Below are 16,905 nucleotides of genomic sequence, written 5' to 3' on the forward strand. Positions count from 1 at the left end.
ATTTACGTTGAGTCCCAAGGTTCGCTACAACGTAATTCTAAGAGACATAGACTAATTTGCCTTTTTGTTTGGTATGTGCAGTATAATTACTTAAAAACTTTTTAAATTAATAATTATTAATTTATCGATAAATTAATAACTCTCTAAATTAATAAATTTCTCCGGTCTGACGTTATAAATTTCTCCATCGCTAAATTCTCCACGCTCTTTGAAACGAGAACAAGCACATTCTCCATCGATAGCATCTTCCCTAAATCATAACCTAATTTCTCCCTCTCTGTTCGATGGCACCACTTTCAGAAAACCAAGGTAGTTTAATTTATTCACTCTTTTTTGAAACCCTAAGCTAACCTATACAATTGTTCATTATTTTGAATTAACTTTTGTGTTTAGTAGTTTAAAATCATCAATTCATTGGCTAATTCTTGATTGATTGATTGAAGATGCAGGAACACCACAAGTGAAAGCTATGGATTTTCAGAAAGAAGTTAAGGTTATAGGAAGAAAAAGAATTCGGCCCTCTGTTCAAAGTGATGATCTCAAAACAACAACAACTATTGCGGATTTGCTTGAATCTAATTACAGACGTATTTTAAATAAAGAATATTCATTCACTCATGTTCAAAACACCAAAGAAGCAGCCAGACCTATGTCACTATTCTCGCCCTGAAGTGATAGAGTTAGACGGCCACGAACATTGCATGTGCAAAAGAAATATGCTTCATAGGCTTCGTTTTCATCTTGAGCAACCTGATGATGATAGCGAAGAGTATTGAGTGATTTAGCACCACTCGTGTTTCCTGTATTTTATTATTGAATTCACCTTTTTAAACATTTCTTTTGTTGGTTTGTTTGAACTGGTTTATTATGCCCCAAATAAATAAATGAATGGTTTTCTTTCTCAATGAGTTTATTATTTATGTCTCATTCTTTTTCTTGTTATAATCTCCAACTCTCCCTGGACAGAGGATTCCATTTAGATTCGATAAAGCATGTATATGTTTTTAGAAAATATAAAAGTCATACAAATGTTTGTGTCAAATACTAGAGGCTTCTGGATAATGTAAGTGTGAAAAGAACTCAGTTCACATAAGATGTACTATGCAGTGGGCTTACTGTGAATTTAGTCTTGAATTAAAGTCATTTGCTGTTAAGTTCAATTTGATATTATAATTATGAAAGTAGTTGATTTTTCAAGTCTTGAAATAATTGCCCTCTTTCTTCCCATTGATTTGTTAATATTTTTATTAGGCCCTAATCATTTTTAGTGCTTCAAACAAACAACAAACTATGTTGAGATTGTCATGATGTTTGGACTCTGAGATACGTTACTTCTTATAGTTGATTCTATTTTCCCCAAATTATTGTTAATGGTATTTTTTTTTCCTTTTTCAGTTTGCTTTAACTTTTTAGCAGACCTGTTAGAATTCAAATCTTAATCATATTTTGCTTGCATAATCTGAATAGACAAGGTGTTGTAAAGTTTCTATTATTTTTGGTCTAGTAGTTGTTGTTCAATTAATTGGAGCCTTTCCTTTAACTATGGTCATTCTTTCATGAATATCTTAGTAAATGGTGCATTTCCCTACGACTATGGTTTATGTTACATGTCCTTTTGGCATGCCATCCTTGTGCAAATCACCTGATAATTGCTAAGGGTTTAAGTTTTAACTAAACAGGACTTTGGGTTTGATGGTTCTCAGTGGAAACATACGAATTATGGACACTCTTTAGATTAGCCGTGTCCCGATGTCGGACGCGTGTTGCGTCCGACACCGACACATATAATTACACTGAATTATGTTATTTTCTCAAATTATTAGCGTTGTCCGTGTGTCAGTGTCCGTGTCCGTGCTTCATAGGTGGAAACTAAAGGAATTAACATCTGTCTCAACTGTTTGTTTTGAATTTGGTTCCCCTAGAGTGATAGATAGTTTTGATAAAATCAAATGTTGTTATTTCAACAAACTCATGTTCTGTTATGATGAGCTTCATGATTTGTTATGATGAGCTTCTAATACCAATAGTTGATTTATTCATCAATGATTGATATTACTTTAAACTCTAAAGTGAGTTGTTCATTATGGAGGAGTTGGATCCGTTTGTTTTACATTCCGTCGTCGGTAATTAGACAATGAATCAGTGACCAACTTCTTCCCAGAATATCAAACAAACATCGAATTAGGTGATTTCATGTTTAAGCTTTTTATCTCTTGATACTAGGCTAGGCTAATACTGTATCCTTCAACATGAATTGACCTTCAGCATATACACATAACACTGTTGAATACAAAAAGTTTTAACTGTTGAGTTCAGATTATTTATAAGTTATAACAGCTACAATATATTCAAACAGACTCATGCTCTAAACCAGAAAATCCAATGGGGGCAGACGCCGCGGGCAGTGATCCTTTCGAGAATATATATTCATTTTCTGTTGGTGTGGCATTAAATTGTATTCTTTCTTTGTAATGTATATTCAGCTGAAAGCAATACCAGTGTATCCAGCTAAAGGTAGTTCCTATGTGAACCTCTATTATTTTGTATCTTTTTTCATTGAAAAAATGCATTGCATCCATTGATGCCCAGATCAGGTAATTGGCTCTCGAAAACGCGAGTAAGGACGAATAAACTGATTATGATGCCTTGTTGGGATTAGTTCCACGAACATATTCTGGAGTCTGAAGTCAAGCCTTGCCTTGCTTCTGTTTTCTTTTCTTTTATTCCGGAGCCATCATTGAGTACAACATTGCCAACCAGATTCCATACTTCATGAAGCCAGACTTGTTTTATCACCATAAAATAAACTTCTTGAAAGGGAGAAAGTTGCAAGAGCAGGATTATCATAATGTATAATTGGAATAGTAATATACATTAGTAGGACTTGTGTAGTGTGTCACAGTTTTTTTTTAGGCATATATTGACTGTTTGATATACATTAATGTTTGATATATTGATATACATTAATGTTTGATATACATTAGTAGGACTGTTTGATATACATTAATGTTTGATATACATTAGTAGTATATACATTAATGTTTGATATATTGACAGTTTGTTTGGTTGATCTTATGTGGTAACTTGTGGTTTTGCATATAAATTTTCAGGATGAGAAAAGGACACTAGAGAGGGAGCTAGCAAGGGTAAAAGTTTCGGCCAATAGAATTGCAAATGGTGAAGCTAATGAGTGGAAGGATGAAAATGACAAGGTCATGCCTGTCAAGTAATGGCTAGAAGAGAGAAGGATTATGCAGGTATGACTAAGTATGAATATCTTTCCATGAAAACCTTTGAAGTTTATATGATCCTGCTTTCATGCCTTAAATACTACAATTTTATTTTGTTACTTATGAGGTGTTGTTCCTGAAAACTACAATAACAATATACTGAAATAAATCTTAAGGGTAAGTTTAAGTTTAAGAGGGTGTAATGTAAACTACAATTTTCCATATTTAAGGAGTCCAATCAAGAGAGGCTGTCCAACACTAATGCGCTTATAATATAAGTGCTTCTATAACAAAAGATAAAATAAAGTCAAATTGTTTTTATACAAGTTGTTTTTATAAGTTATCTTGGAGAAATTATAGAAATAAGTTCAAAATAGACAATCGACATGTCATAAGTTGCTTGTATTAGCTCTCTAAAACAGTCTCGCAAGTGATTATGTCAGTAGATAAGTTCAAACATTGATAATTCAAACAGTCCCTAAATGAAATTTCTACAAACCATTATGTCTTTGCAAATGTAGACAGAGATGCAAAGGTTGAAAGACAAGCTAGCTATATCAGAGAGAACAGCCAAGGCAGAATCACAGATGAAGGTATTTATCTGACTCGTTTTTCTTTCCGTGTAAGCATCTAAATCAATTTTCAACGTGTTATTTGGTGTTTACTTCAGGAAAAGCTAAAAGTGAGACTAAAAACACTGGAGGAAGGTTTAAAACATTCTTCAAGTTCAAAAGCAGAAAAGTCTAACATCATAAGTTCCCCAACAGAAAATGGTGGTCCAAAAAAGAGATCCACATCACAACCAAGAGCTTCTGCGATTGGAAGCCCTTTGTTTCAACAGACAAATATAAAAAACAACACACACTGTTGGAGGGAATTCAAAACAGGAAAGTCCTATTAATATGAAATATACTTCTGCAGAAAACATGTTGAAGAAAAGGATCCAAGTAAAGTTGCTGATAGTGGTGAAAAGGAAAATGAGATACAGGTGGACACAGACATGAATTTAAACCAGTTCAATGCTGAAAGTGAAGAAATCAAAACAATTGTTGATGTGAATGAAGACTTCCAAAGCAAGAAACCAAATGACTCGTGCAGTGACGATTTGGTGTCAGGTTTTTTGTATGATAGGCTGCAAAGAGAGGTCATTAAATTGAGGAAGTCTTGTCAAACCAAAGACAGTAATTTGCAAGCTAAAGATGAAGAAATTATGGTAATAGTAACTGTTGTGCCCGACTTTCACTAGCTATGTATCGCCGACACTTTATATAGATGACATGTCCCGTGTCAATGTTTGACACGTGTCAGTATCAGAAACCAACACGGTCCTGACACATGGTTACATTCAATTACTTTAATTTTCGTAAATTATTACCGGTGTCTTCGGGTTAGTGTCAATGTTGTTTGGTGTCTGTATATGTGTATGCGTTAATGTTTCACAGTCTACAAGTAGGATCTCTCCATTTTAAAAAAGAAATAGATGAGTTCGTTACTGTAGTTTAGGTGCATAAAACACACATTTCATAAACTTGAGACATAATTATACACTAATTATACTATGATCCTCTCCATATAACATACTGAACTACATACATAATTTCTGATGTTCATGAAGAAAGTTGATGCACTGACCAAGTCCATGGAAGTAGAGCGGAAGAAAATGAAAAGAGATGCAGCTGCTAGAGAAAAGGAGGTTTCAGCAATAATAAGTTCAGATGATAACAGGAAAAACAGAAACAAAGACTCCTCCAAAAGGTTAGTGTGGCTGATACATGCTAACAAGTTTGTTCTGTTTGTCTTAACTATAGCCTAACAATGTTATAAAATTGCTGCAGGGTGATGATAGAACGTTGACGAATCTTTAATTGGAGATAGCTAAAGGAATTTTATTGATCAACTTTGTGATTTTTCTTTGTAAATACAAAACATTTGATGAGATTAGTGTATTGAAATAAATTTCCACTAGCAAAAAGGAGTTCCAGAATTTGATTATGTACAAACAAAAGTGTTCAATGTGCACCTGTAAATTTGTATAAGAGTTTCTTTGATTGTGAGTTTTACACACTACACTGTTCAAGTTTTTCAAATGCATCAGCACGAAATTGAATATGAGAAACACTTGGAAAAACATCACTTGAGTATTTGAAATGTAAAAAAATTAAAAAATGCCACGTGTACGCCATAAAAAGATAAAAAATAAAATTAATTATACAGTCAACACGCCACGTCATCCGAAAAAGATGACGCAGTGTGCCACATCAGTGAAAATGCACAGTCAGCTTGCCTAGGGGGTATTCTAAAACAAAAAAAAAATTACAAGGACCGAATCTAATTTTTTTTTTTTTACAGGGGCAAAACCAAAAGTGGCCTATATTACAGGAGGTAAAGGCCTATTAACCCAATTATATGCTACACATTGGTTCATTGAAGAATATGAGTAACAATCAGCATTCACTAGTATAACTACATCCATAGTTTTGATGCAATAAACTTGCACCACAAGAGATCAAAAAAAAAAATACTCCCTCCGTTTCAAAATGAGTGTCGTTTTAGGTGTTTACACACATATTAAGAAATGCAATGATTAAGAGAAAAAGAATGGTTATTTTACCAAATTATCCTTATTAACCATTGGTTAGTTTTAAAAGTAATACTTTGGAAGTAGTGTGCAAAGTATTAATTGGAGAGTACAATTGAAATGAAAAAGTTATTATTGAATTGGAAACTGAAAGCGACACTCATTTTGAAACGGAGGGAGTATAGCCGATAGCTATTCAATTAATTGTTCTGAACCTTTGAATACTTGGTCAAGGGAGCCAAATTTGGAACACTACCCCATAGCTTTCAGTTGTATACATTATGAACCTAAGCCAATTTAAATTTAAGAATGAAGGATATTTCCAAGAGGATCACAAAATATAATCAATAATTTCAATTTGAGAAATTATAGCTTTGTTTCTTGAATAACTGTTAATTCATGGTATGACAATGAAGAGGGATTTGAATTCTTTGTGGAGCATCAATTGGAAGGAAAATATAATTAACCGGTTGATAATTTCCACTCCGTATTCAAAATGCAAGAGGTCTGCCACAACATTAATCTCATAATTCAAGGGTTTTGGACACCAAATTTTATGTTCTTCTTGGCAAGATAACTAACCACAACAACAACACCGCCTTATCCCACTAAGTGGGGTCGGCTACATGGATCAAATGCCGCCATAATGTTCTATCAAAGACCATATTTGGATCCAACTCATTGACCTCTAAATCTTTTCTAATGGTTTCTCTAATAGTTTTCTTAGGTCTTCCTCTACCTCTTTTAACCTGACTCTCCTCCATTTGATCTACTCTTCTTACCACGGCGTCTACGGGTCTTCTCTCTACATGTCCAAACCATCTAAGCCTATTTTCTACCAACTTTTCTACTATAGGTGCTACCCCCACTCTCTCTCTAATGATGTCATTCCTAATCCTATCATGTCTACTATAGATAACTAACCATCCTCCCAAATATTGTTGCTTAAGATCATTACCAATTTTCCAATAAACCACCATGATCTAAAACTTGCAAGCAAGCTTGGATAAAACTCCTCCAAGTGTAACAAGAATTAAATCCAATTTTTGAATCAAGATAACCGGATCTAGGAAAATATCTACCTTTCAAGCACCTATTGAGTAAGCTTTCATCGTAATGACGGATTGACCATCCCATTTAGCTAACAAAGCCAGATCATATTCCTTCAGAGATCTGAATCCCCATACCGCCTTCACTCTTCTATTTATAAATGACTGATCCAACGATCCAATTGATTGCACTACCACTTTAATTAAAATCTCTCTCGTTGCAAAAGACATGTGATTTCCTTTCCATCCCTTAAACTTCTTCCAAACTCTATTCTGAACAAAATTGAAAACCTGTTGCCTGGACTGCCCAACTAAAGTCGGTATTCCCAAGTACTTTGAGTGGCATTTCACCTCCTTGATTTGTATCCATCCCTCGTATAAAATTTTCTTCTCCTCATGAACACATTCAGAGTATATTTGATTCCTCATATATGTGTGTGTGTGTTTTTTTTTAAGTTTCAAAGAGTATGACAAAAAAGAAGAACTCGCGCCCAAAAGTGTTGAGACATGAAAAATTGTGTGTCCAAACGTGAGAATTTGCGTCACATTATATCAAATATCCATGAAAAACTTATAACTATATATAATTTTCTAAAATCAATAATTTTATTGAAAGTTTGTTATAATCACAAAAAGTATTTCTAAGTGAAGAATGACAAGAGAAACATCTAATAAAATCCACCCACACTTGTTGTGCAATATTAAAATGCATTCTTCTCAATTGTACATTCACAAATGGAAGTGTTTTGGTACAATTGCTCAAAAAATCGATAAATTAATAATCACTTTTATGAATAAAACAAAAACTATCTATTGACTTTTGTATTTTAATCATTTCATAAGAAAAAAAATATCATTTCATTGTTTATACTATTATACTATTCTTTTTACATTTGCTGACACAATTGGTAAATAAGATTTAATTATTACAATTTTTTAAATGATAGAACATGTTTTTTTTTAAGAGACTATGATAGAACATGTTATATTCAAGAATAATCAATTAACTATATATTCAAAATTAAATGTACGGATACATGTCGTATTGACCCATGTTCAAATAATAGTACAAGATGATTGTTCAATAAGTCATTCAAATTATCCAACCGATCGTGTCATATAATTTTAGAGAGACATTTTAGTGAAAATGTGAGCAATTCAAGAGGTTTATTGAGCAAACCGGTTTATATGTTCAAGGAGAAGAAAAGGAGTCTGTGGCCCAAAGACCACGACCAAAGTCAGCGTAATGGAAAAACACACACACAGATATATATATATATATATATATATAGAGGACATATCATATGAGAATGCTATTCTAATCCAAACAAGATTTTGACTACTCTAATCCAAACAACAGTGCAATACTAGTTTTGTTTCAACTAAAAACACATGTAAAATATCTTTTTCCTGCAAAACCATCACTACTAGTTTTAATTTATGCGTGTTGTGGAACGAGACACGTCGTTGAGTAGAAAATCAATTGGACACGTCGTGGAGTATGATGAATGTTTCAGATTTTGAAGTTCAGGATTCAGTACCTAAATTCTAGGACACAACCTTTGCTGGTAAAAGCAGTATTAGGAGCTTTGCTGAAGCAATGCGGTGAGTTTGATATGATCTCGATAAAAATTTATTGTGCTAATTGATGTTGTTGTACATCGATGCTTGAGCTACACCATTAGCATATAGGATGCGTTATATTTGACAGGAACTAAGACTTCAACCATGTAACCATTGGTTAGTGGGTTATAATTATAGGTGTCTTGTTAATGATTATCATCATTGGTTGCTCCAAAGCTGATTTGGTAGACTAGAGGTTATTAATTATATATTCCCTTGTTTTATAACAATTGTTTTATTAGTTTCCTGAATTGTTCATGGGTATACGTGGCTTGTTTAATATGAATGATTTATTTCGATGGGTGCAGAAGCCTTGTTTGGATACTCACTTCTATGAGATGCATGTTAAAGAACAAGTTTTAGTGACTTCATGTTTTCGCTCGGCTATGCTACTACAATTTTTTTTTAGAATTGAATAGAGGATAACAAGAAGAACAAGCTAAGGATAATAATATGATCTCCAACGTGTAAGTCTTATTCATTTGTGAGATAAATGATAACAAGAATAGTGAGCTAAATACATGAATTTGAAGCTTGAAATAGGGTAACATTATTTGTTTGACTAGATCGAAGTCATGTAAAATAGTTTGTGTGGGAACTTCATGGATGATTATTGTTAATATACATTCAAATAATGCTATTTTTTCGTTTAAAGAAACAAAATATTTATATTGAAGTTCTACTTTATTCATTCTTTTTTGGGTCTTTGTTGTTACTATGGGCAATGAAACTGGCATTTGATGGTTTGAAAGGTTCAGAGTATAATACAAGAGATACTTCTATAGATGATGTTGGCAGGTTTGATAGTGTTTTAGATTCTTACGCACGGTGGGAATTCTTGGAGACATGTGCTTTGTGAAAGTGAAGTCGTTGAAGGCAAAATCCCTCTCGGAAGCCCTTCCGTTCTGATTCTGTCTCCCTCTGCTTTAAGATCCATACACCTTTTAAAGGGTTTTCGCTTTATGACTAAACAATGCAGCGCTGTCAAGTTATTCACTAAGCACATCAAACTTCAAGAACAGGTCTTTTCCTATATTCTCCAACTTCACTCAATCAATTTTTCTCAATTTCATAACTATCAATCCATGACTGACTCACTGACTGACTAATACATGATGGAATTATTTTTTAATTTCATTGGTATGTATATGTATGGCTTTAGCATAATAATTGGGTCTCTAACAGGAAATGTGCACCCAACCGTATCTTTATTTACTTCCGTTTACAAAATGACAGAAAAACTCTACGGCATAAGGCTTTGCCAGTAAAAGTTTTAGAGCTCTTTTACTTAACAATAACCATTCATCAACCATTGATTTTGCTTTATGCTCCATGCAGATTTCTTTGTTGAAAACCCGTGTTAACATTGCCAGCGGCACACCAAGCAGGTTGCTCATCTTACATCCTTTCATTGACAAAAACCATCGGATCAAATATTTCTGTTTTTTCGTTTCTTTGGTTGCTTTGATCAGTAGTCCTGCAGTACGTTTGTTTATTTATACTCTCAATCAAATGCAGGATAAAGAATCTCATTGACGTTGAGGCATTAGGCCTTTCAAGGATACAAGTACTTGTGCTTGACATGATGCATCCTGATGTAAAGGGCTATTCCTTGTTTACCCTTCCACAAGTCAGGTGTGTTTCTCTTTCTTCCCCTTATCTATTATATATAGAATTGTAGATATGCTAATTGATTACTATTATGAACATTTTGGAAGTGGATGATATTTGTGGAAAGGAACTGAAGATATTGTTGAAGGGGTAGCAAAAAAAAAAAGAAGGTAAACTTCAAACAATTTTAATATTTACTGCTCCTTTTTTTGTATAAGGTAATGTTCACTCTTGTAATTATAAATATTGTGTGGGGGTCTTTTTATTTAAGAATTCACTTGGTTGTCTATTTGTAGTGAGCTTGATAACTGTTTTTCTCTTTTTAGGTTGAAAGCCCAACTTAAGAAATCAAGTTGGAAAGAACTTCTAAACAGCTAAAAGATGAAATAGCAATTGCCAAATGTAAAGCAACAAAGGAAGTGATCAAGTCACTTATATGTTGAAATGGGGTTGGAATACGACTCATTAACTTTCTGCCACAAGTAAGAAACTATATGGCCTTGCAATCCTGTTTTCTAATTCAATCATGTTTGTGAAAGCAGTGTAGTGTGTGTGCTGTGTTTGTATTTTTGTTGTGCTTTTGTGCTTCTTGTTTTTTTTTTTTTAAATATGCATGTGTGAATTGTTTTTTTTTGAAAAAGCTGAAATGTTCTAGTAGTGATTGTTGTTGTTGTTGTTGTTGTTGTTCTTTTCATTTGTATTTTTAATCAATCAATTAATTAAAATGCAAATTTTTCTTTCTTTTCCAAAATTTATTCTTATGCAGAATATAGAAATCAAGAAACTGTAATATCCCGCCTGTCAGTATCGGAATATTACCAGTCGATCGTGCCAGAGGATTAAGTTTGAGGAAAGTAAGTTTATGGAAATAATTATTATGTGACGTCAGCTCATTACGGAATAAGTATCAGAGTCGGATTTAACACGACTGAGGTAAGGGAAATTTGGTAACTGCACGTTCAAAGGATATTTATTTTGGAAAGGGACCAAAATATCTCATTTTCTCTTCTTCTTTCTCTCACTAGGTTGGAGAAAGGATTTTGCTCTCTCTTCTCTCTACTTCCATCGGCCTCTCTCTTCTCTCCCTACCTCATCATATCATCAAATCTTCTTCCCCATGGATCATAAATCATGGTTTCCTTCTCCTCCTCCCTCAAAGAATAACTATAAGCTTTGGATTGATTTCACTACTTTCCCTCCTCAAGAGAAAAATCATGAGATTAAGGTTTTATTGAAGAAAGCATGGGGTGGAATAAAGATGGTCAAGCAAGGATCATGGTGTTTTAGATTGCAAGGAAACAACAAGTTTGAGATGGTATGAGCTAAGAATGCAAGAGGATCAAGCTAGGGTTTTGGTTGATTGGAACTTGAAGATGGCTCAAGAAACTTGCTAGGTGAGTTCCATAGATAGATTATCCCACCTTTGGGTTGTGCAATTCTTGTGAGAGAATATGAATTTTGCTAAGTTATGTTAGATTATAGAAATTAGGGTTTTAGTACCCCTTTGTACCATTTATGATCAAAACATGTTAATGATGCCATGTACTTCATTTATAACTGTTTTTATGTGTTCTGGTAGTGCCAGGTACCTTATGATGCTTGGATTTGAGGTTTTGAAGTAAAAATACGTTTTCTTCAGAATTCTGGACTGCTACAGTTCGCCAGCCGAAATAGAGCTCGCTATGGCGAGCTGGGGATCAGTGCTCTCTGGAGTAGCTCGCCATTTAGCTCGCCATGGCGGAAAATTTCGCCTGGCGAGGAAATATTTGGCCAGGAGAAATTGATTGCATAACATGTGTTGTCAATTCGTTTCATGGCCAGCAAGGGCTATTCGAGGCACGATCTTGCGGTAGCTTTTAAACTATGAAACCTCTCAATTCCAAGTGCCTAAAGTACAATTTCAAACAAGGTTTTAAACAAGAATAAGGCATGACAAAACACTAACAATGTTTGATAATAAATGATACATAAGAGAGTTTAATCACAATTACTCGGTAGCAAGTTAATCATTAAGGAAGGGGAAGAAAGTAGAGCCTCGACATAGAAAGGTTAGATATCTATTCACAAGTAAGATAGCAAGTATTAAGTTACCTCTAGTGGGATCGTTTAAGGATCTGAGGTAAAAGAGATAGTATGAATAGGTTTAACCTTCATACATGCATAAGACTAAGTTTTTAATAAGAGTGTCATGTCTCTTGTAATCCTTCCAAGGTTGGATTCAAGGGGTTCCCCAAGGGGAATGGTTAAGCCGAAAGGGAGCCGCATTTCACTAAGTTAAGGTGCCGTGTCTTTTGTATTCCTTCCAAGGTTGGATATAAAAGGTTCTCCAAGGGGAACGGGGTAAGCCGTAAGGGACCTGCACGTCACTAAGGGAGTCCGGTGCGCTCTTGCTAAGCATTTCACTGGTAGTAAGGGATTAACTTCCGGGGTTACTCCACCCGGGACTAATCTGTAAAATTGAACTCAGATAATTGTTTGTTCAACGCTAACTTAATCAATGAATCTGATTATGCATTGCATTAGACATGTTTATATGTTATGCTATAGAGCCTTGGTGTAGACCGTCAAGAACTAGAAAGAATATTGACGTAGAACGTCAAAGAACTAGCAAGCTAGAAAGAGTCACTTTTGTGGCAAGATGTGATAGGTTGTTAGATACAACGTATTCATTTAAGTAAGCAAGTAAAGAAAGATTTACCGATGATGATCTTAGGTTCCCCTAATCATCCGGTTTAGAATCGTGTCATGACTTTAGTATGTGAAGTCCTTGATGCATAGAGCGTATCTTGGCATTGCGGTTTAGATTTCCCTTTGACCGCCATGACACGTATAAGAAGAGAAGCTTATAACAAGTAAGAGAAGAACCTATGACGGGTCTAGTATGCACGACCGTCTAGGAAAGCATGTCCCCACACACGTATAATTAACCGGCAGGTTGTAATATAGACACGTGGTGACCATAGGTTTCCCCCGAGGTTACCTATAGCCTAGGGTTAGGTGGAACTCACTGAGACATTATGTCTCATCCCAATCCTTATTTGTTTCAGATATCAGGATGGTTTTGCAAGCTAGTAGCCGTTTGGATGTTGCGACAAGTGTTCGTTCGTAGCAGCTGCATGATGTTATGGATATTCAAGAATGCATTTATTATACTTTAGAAAAGTTGAGTTGTAATCTCATTGTACAAACACCTTTGTTGTATAAGTTTTTCACTTGGAGTTTTAATGTTGTAAATTTTTAATGTATCCAGTACTAAACTAACGCACATTCTAGACTTTCTAGATACGTCTAGTATGGGTGTTCCATTTGGTATCAGAGCAGGTCGATTCAGATCGTGCCTTGGGTCATTAAATTACAACTAAGGTAGTGGGACCATTGGGTTCTAGGTAAATGTTTTAATTGTCATTGTTAGTTGAGCCTGATCAACTCAATTTAGCATTCGACGATTAGAATAGATGCCTGAGAGCTGAATAGGACCCATGAGGACTGAAGTATTTGATGAAGATGCACTGGGAAGTGTGAACTCAGAAGTAAGAGGTTGATCGTGCCAGTAGTTGGCCGGTGAACTAAGTAAGTAGAAGTGTGAATCCTCCGGGAATGTAAGGCAATGTGTAGAAAGGAATTGAATCCTGAGACGTAAGCGCAAGGCTTTAAGATAAGGAGAAGTTGACGTATGTAGACAGGATCAGGAGACTCTCAGGAATAGCGTTATGTGTTCGAAGTTAAGGACTTGTATCTTCAGAGTGGACAAGATTTTAGTGTTCGGAGTTGTGTTAAGCGACAACGTATGAGATAAGCTACTCGTAGTGGAAGAAGTTAAGAATTTAAGTGAAAGTTTTATGTCATCAGGGCTAAGGCATTAATTTCTGACGTGCTGAGAATTGTATCGAATTAGGTTGATGCTTGCCATGCGTAGATGATAGAATACTTTATGATGTTAGGAGTGACTGATGTGTATTTGATTACTTGAGAAATAATATTGTATGCAAAGTATTTTTCCAGAGAATTGAACTGAAGAAATTCGCCAATAGCAAACCTGGAATGAGATTTTCCATTTTCCGAAAACCGTCAGTTTATCTCTCGGGTTTCATTGACTATTGGGGGGTTGTTTTCATAATCGTTTATGCAACAAAAATCTTTTTATGGCATCAAGTAACGAATGCATATCACATCCTAAGATTTCCAAAAGAAAAGGCATGAGCAACCATTAACAAAATCAATACGGTTTAAGGTAACTTTGGGAGTTAATGTGTCAAGAATTGAGAATGAGCTTAGACCAAGAGTATAAAGCTTCCGGAATTAGATTGGACGTCACGAATGTGAAGACATGAAGTAAAAAGTTATAGTGGTGAAGAGTTACGTGAAATCACAAGGTTCTCGATTTTGTGGAACTAAGAGTCTCCCCTGAATCTATGTTTTGTTTAATTGACTTGCTAAAGCTCGTTAGGATGTTGAATTATAAAGCTTACATGATTTTAGAAAGATACATGCATATGGGTGATTGAAGATGACATTCTCGAAATTAAAATAAAATTTTATAGGTACCGACTTGTTACGACTCGCGTTGAGTGGGCTAAACTCACTAGGACCAAGATTTGGTGACACATAAGTGTTATCAACTAGTTCTGTGATTTTAGAGTAACAACTGGGGCCTAGATTCAGTATATGTTTATATAGTGAGGAATCGTCAACGTCCATGAACCATGAGCTAGTTTATAAAGTTTTCTTTAAAAGAAGGACTAACGAGCAAGCATAAGAATGATTAAACAAAATGTGGAATACGAAGATACAAGGTTAGATGGTTAAGGAAGATATGCCCGAGAGCAAGAGGAGTCTACCAGGGGATGTCGTGAGAACGACTCATGGGAATAGCAAGTATGTAGTAAAAAGGATGTGCACCATGGATCAAGATGTGCTCTTTGAGTCAAGATTGCTCGGAACCAAGTTTCAGAATGATAAGTATATGTCAAAGGATACGATAAGTTTATCGTGAGTTCTGATCTTACCAAAGCAGTGGTAGAGTTAGAGAAAGGGTGTGACGTTGGTTGCAACATGGAAGATCTTGAGAATAGTTTAAGAATATAGAAATTATGTGGAAACAGGAATGTGAAGCATCACTTGTCTCAACGGAATAGAGTATTGGTTTAAGCCAGCCTGTGGGAATCAGAGTAGCGCAACGGAAGTTAATCAATCGATAAAGTTGTTAATAGTAACCATGGAGCATGGATTTTGGTAATAAGAATCTTCGTGAAAAAATGTTCGAGATAGTAATGCAGTTCTAGTGAGAAGCATTTAGAGACGAGCGAGGAGTTCTCAAGATGTTAAGTGAGTATGGATGCTTATACAGATAGTGGTTGTTAAGATAAAAGTATAAGGATGTATCTTCACCCAGGTAAGATGAGAAAGACTAAAGTCACCACAAGTGAAGTAAACGGATTGCCTTTGTGGTGATGTCGAATGTGTTCAGGAGTTGTTGGTTGTATGTACTACGTAAAGAGAAATATGTTTGTTGAGGATTCAGTTCCCGTGTATTTGGAGCAAGGAAATAAGTTATGGTCTTGTAGGTTAAAGATCCTATATAATTTATGTATACAAGAAGTGTATCTGAGATATACATATAAGATAAGAGGTGATTTGAAAGCATTCGCTTCTTAAGTTCAAGAGTTCTATCCCGAAAGGGAATACGGTTTATGAATTAAGCATGATGAAGTACATACCCTCTTATACCATACTATTAAGTGATAACGATACTTACTAGAATAATGGCAAGCCATGATTTTATAACTTTTAAAGATAAAATAGGTATAAAGGAACTTGGGAACGACATTCATTCTAAAAACATGACATTTTATATTGTTGAACCGATGAAATACGTCGTAAGTGAGTAAGTTCACTTAATACGTACATACTTCAGGACCAACTTGCTATAGGCAAGTTAAGGGCGAGATGTAAAACCTTTTTCAAAATATAGAGACTCGTCCTGTGGTTCTGCAGTACTATTTTAGAATCAGTTTTAAAATGATTTCGTTTTAGTCATGTAACTATTCGTTCCAAGAACCTATGTACCAATGTTTAGAATTTCTAGAAGCAAAGTATTAGAACGAGTATCGTTATTAACTAACAAGGAGTGGTACTAGGAAGTGTGCAAATACTAAGGAGATAAGGTTTTAAGAGGATACAACAGTGTTCGTGTGTTACCAATAGTGTATAGAATGCACAGATTTTTGCTAAGAGTGTTCAAGTGCAAATGCAAATGGACTTAGTAGAAAGTTTTAAGAGCAAGTGAACCACCAAGTTGGTTATTAGATTTTCAGATGAATCGGCGTAATTAATTTTGCTTCTCCAAGACAAGTTATTTGAGTTACCTATGAATTCGGGTGCAGGGAGATTGTGAAGATATAGAAAAGTTCTTTAAGACTCTCAAGAAAGATAAGAGATTTTTGGAATCATCAAGATAAGTAACACAAGTAAGAAGCATGTGTTTCAAGGTATGATAAGTAAGATGATGCATGAACTATGTGTACACGATAAGATGGTTATGACGTAAGTGAGCACTGCAGAGCAAACCTGGACTTTAGTGAAACTCCAGTTGAAAGGTTACTTATATGAATGGTTAATGTGGAGCGGATAGGTTATTGATCCCAGACAACCAGTCCACATGTAGTAAGGATATGTTTCAAGCACGATGTTCTAAGACAGTTCTATGATTCTAAGAAAGAAAAAGGAATTACGTGTGTTGATAAGAAGTATGTTTCGAACTCTTTGGAGTGAGCATGATAAGATATTATACAACTGAACCAAGGAGGCAGATATT

At 34.9% G+C, this 16,905-nt stretch overlaps 1 pseudogene across 1 annotated transcript; it reads left to right on the forward strand.

Moving 5' to 3' along the window:
- The first annotated feature begins 284 nt into the window (after positions 1-284).
- On the forward strand, positions 285-5,292 carry LOC146903549 (microtubule-associated protein 70-5-like; annotated as a pseudogene). The gene is made up of 7 exons (XR_015023255.1): positions 285-309; positions 450-587; positions 3,091-3,257; positions 3,752-3,823; positions 3,901-4,443; positions 4,846-4,985; positions 5,066-5,292. The product of XR_015023255.1 is annotated as a microtubule-associated protein 70-5-like (transcript).
- The last annotated feature ends 11,613 nt before the right edge of the window (positions 5,293-16,905 follow it).

Source organism: Medicago sativa, chromosome 8 (assembly GCF_051527215.1).
Source record: "Medicago sativa cultivar Bolivia chromosome 8, Bolivia_mono, whole genome shotgun sequence".
NCBI lineage: Eukaryota > Viridiplantae > Streptophyta > Magnoliopsida > Fabales > Fabaceae > Medicago > Medicago sativa.